Below are 3,865 nucleotides of genomic sequence, written 5' to 3' on the forward strand. Positions count from 1 at the left end.
TCAGCACAAAAACCACTATAGAGATGTGAGTGTGGATCCTTCCAGCTGCCAGGGAGTGCTCCCCACATTACTGCCCTCCTCTAGGGACTGAAGGTGGAGAGGTTGTGGAGCTGTGGGAGGAGGGAACCTGTTGCTTCTTCTAATGTGGGGAGATGAGTTAGCATAAAGCAGGTCTGGCAACTCAGCCAAGCTATGTGGACAGGGTATCTGGGACAGCTCTGGGTGTGGCCACACAAGGAAAGGGTGTTCATTGGGCCTCAGTGGTATGGCAGGGGGTATAGCTCAGGGGTAGAGCATTTGACTGCAGATCAAGAGGTCCCCAGTTCAAATCTGGGTGCCCCCTAGCATTTTAGTCTCAATGGTCATAAAGGTCATAAAGGAGTTCCAGTCTCCTCTCCTCTTTCTGAATCTGATCTCTAGTCTTCCTGCAAAAGGTGAAGAAGCTGAGGAGGCCCTTCCTGCCCAGAGCAGGGCAGCTCTGCTCAGATGATGTGTTTATCTCACTGCTCTGATCTTCCCACTCTCCCCTCACCTGGTCCCCTGCTCTCCAATGTGAACTTGATCTCCCGGCTGAGGTTGAGCACTCTGACCTTTGCAAGTAGCCAGAGGGAAACCTGAGATCACCTACAAAGGAACAATAGTTGGACTGTGGGTTGACTTCTCAATAGTTACAAAGAAAACCAAAAGATAGTGCAATGACACATTCCATATGTTGAGAGAAACAACAGTTAACTATGAATTCTATTCCCAGCTAAACTGTTCTACATTTGAAGATCAGAGAGTTTACCACCAACTGACCCTCATTAAAGAAAAAATTAAATATATACTTTGGAGAAAAGAAAACTGATCCCAGATGGGATGTCTGAGATACAAGAAGTAAGCTGAATAAGGAAATTGTAAGTTATGTAAGTAAATCTAAAAATCATTGACCATATAACAATATTAATGTCTAATTTTGCAAAGTTTCTTTAAGTTAAAACTAAAATACTGTTTAACAATATTATATCAGGAATGGGATGATAAGATTGAAAATATTTATGTAATTATGTAACTTAGACTTTCAAAATTTGTACACAAATTTCTAGGGTATCATTTTAAAGGTTGTGGTTTTGCCCTGACTGGTTTGGCTCAGTGGATAAAGCGTCGGACTGCGGACTGAAGGGTCCCAGGCTCGATTCCAGTCAAGGGCATGTACCTTGGTTGCAGGCACATCCCCAGGAGGGGGTGTGCAGGAGGCAGCTGATCGATGTTTCTAACTCTCTATCCCTCTCCCTTCCTCTCTGTAAAAAATCAATAAAATATATTTTTAAATAAATAAATAAATAAATAAATAAAATAAAGGTCGTGGTTTTGCCAAACTAAAGGTGATAAGGGAATGTATGGCTTATGGTAGTAGCCTTGCTAAAACACTCATTAATTCTAATAATGTATTTGTTGATTCTTTTAGAATTCATATGTATATAATCATACCATCTAAAAATTTTAAACATTTTATTTTCTTTATCCAACCCTTATATATTTTATTTCCTTTTCTTACCTTATTATACTTATTAGGACCTCCAGTATAATGTTGAATAAAGGTGTTAATAGTAGGTATTGCCTCCTTTTGATTTCACATGAAAAGTTTTCAACATCTCACCATTAAATACATACTGTAGACTATACTTCTTGTAAATGGTCTTTACCAAATTAAGGAATTTTCCTTTAGTTTGCAAAAATAAAATTATCATAGCCATAGCTGGTTTGGCTCAGTGGATACAGTATCAGCCTGTGGACTGAACGGTCTCAGGTTTGATTCTAGTCAAGGGCACATGCCTGAGTTGCAGGCTCAATCCCCAGTAGGGGGCATGCAGGAGGCAGCCAATCAATGATTCTCTCTTATCGTTGATGTTTCTCTCTCTCTCTCCCTCTCCCTTCCTCCCTGAAATCAATAAAAATATATTCAAAAATAAATAAAATTATCATGGATGGATGTGAATTTTTATCAAAACCTTATTTTTGGAAACTATTGAGATAATCATATGCTCTTTCTCCTTTAGTCTGTTAATATGGTGAATTATATTTACAGGTATTGCTTTTTGTAAAATTAAATACAACTTGCAGTCTAGATGCAAGTCCAACTTGGTCATGAAGTTCCATTATTTTTATGCAGGTTGGGCCAAAAGAAGTTTACAGTTGTGAGCACGTGAAACACAGAGTGTATTTTTATATTATTTATTAATTATTGTATTATTTTCCATATGAACCACTGTAAACCTACTTTTGCCCACCCCTTTATATTTGTGGATTTAGTTAGATCATAATTTATTTAATTTTGTACCTATGTTATGAGTGAAATTGGCCCATACATTTTTTTTTTGTATTGTCCTTGTTGCGTTCTGGAATCAAGGTTATATTTTAGATGTGTCTTTTGTAAATAGGATATACAAAATCTTTGTCATTTAATCTGGAGCATTTAATGTATTTATTTTTAATGTTATTGCTGATGTATTTATATGCACATCTACCACCCTATTTTGCACTTTCAATGTTTACCCCTTATGTTTTTCTCTCCTATTTTTGTTTGTTTTTTTAATAATGTCATTATTTCCCCCTGCTACTTTGAATATTTAATACTATTTCTTCTATTTTAGTGGTTTTACTAGAAACTCCATAATCCCATGGTTAACCGAAAACTTTACCCTCCTCTCAGATAATACAGGCCACTTTAGAACACTTTAACTCTCTCTACTTCCTTCCCAACTTATAGTAGCTCTTATGATTCTAATATCCCATTGTACTACTTGGGCACCCTTTGTCCCATCACAGTGAAATTCACTCTAAGGCCTTAGCTAGTGGTGTTCCTGAGTCCTCAAAGCCACCGGAGCCCCTTTCTCTTTAGGTGTGGAGGGCTCACAGACTTCCTCGGTGTTTTTGTAGTCTCTCCAGGGCTCTCCCTCTCTCTCCTCTGTCAACAAGCCTGTCATTGTTATTTTCATGCGTCCGCTGTTGTTGTGGCCACCGGCTGTTTCTCCTAAAGCTGCTACTGGGTCTTGAAAGTTGGGGGCATGTTTTTTTTTTCATATATAGTTGTCCCCCAAAAATGTATGCACACTTTAACAGTTGGTAGCTGTTAAAGTGTGCATACACTTTTGAAAATGAAATGTTAGGGTTAGGCCAGTGACAGGGGCTGTGAAAGAATTCACAACTAAGAGAAGAGATGCAGAGAGGAAATTTATTTTACTTTCCAAGGGAGGAAAGGGCCAGTTTATTGCTAGTCAGTACAGGGTGTGGAAGAAAGAGTGGCCTGCACTTTTAGAGAGCAAGCAAGAGTAGACCTGTGAACCAGGGGGTCACTGTTCCATGCCCAGGCAGGGCACATGCCAGGGTTGCAAGCTCGATCCCCAGTCAGGGGCGTGCAGGAGGCAGACAATAAATGACTCATCATTGATGTTTCTATCTCTCTCACCATCTCCCTTCCTCTCTGAAATCAATATATTTAATATTTAAAAAATAAAAATAAAGAGCAAGCAGTTGCTGTTGCTAAGTGACAAGGGGGGTGGGGGAAGTGTTGAAGTTGAACAGATTGGCAGGCGGGGGATCTTGAAAAGTTACAGTTTGTTTGCTTTCCAGGAGACAGTCAGACAGATGTCCTAAGGAGGTGTCTTAGTATTTTCCCCAAGCCCATAAAACATACTTAGAGCAAAAGTTACAAAGAGGCTTGTCTGAAGGGGAGAGGGAAGGGAACTTTCTACTAATTAGAGAGTCCTTGGTGCAAATTATCCCTGAGTTGTTAAAACGGCAGGGAGAGGGGAATGCGAGGATGCAACCTTGAGGGTATAGTCTTATCTCATCCTGCTGTTTAAGTAGAGGAGCCAGCAATCTC

At 39.5% G+C, this 3,865-nt stretch overlaps 1 non-coding gene across 1 annotated transcript; it reads left to right on the forward strand.

Annotated features, from left to right (window-relative positions):
* Nucleotides 1-271: 271 nt before the first annotated feature.
* On the forward strand, nt 272-343 carry TRNAC-GCA. Its single transcript has one exon. It is a non-coding gene; the product is annotated as a tRNA-Cys (tRNA).
* Nucleotides 344-3,865: the final 3,522 nt, after the last annotated feature.

Source organism: Myotis brandtii, unplaced genomic scaffold (assembly GCF_000412655.1).
Source record: "Myotis brandtii unplaced genomic scaffold, ASM41265v1 scaffold621, whole genome shotgun sequence".
Lineage (NCBI taxonomy): Eukaryota > Metazoa > Chordata > Mammalia > Chiroptera > Vespertilionidae > Myotis > Myotis brandtii.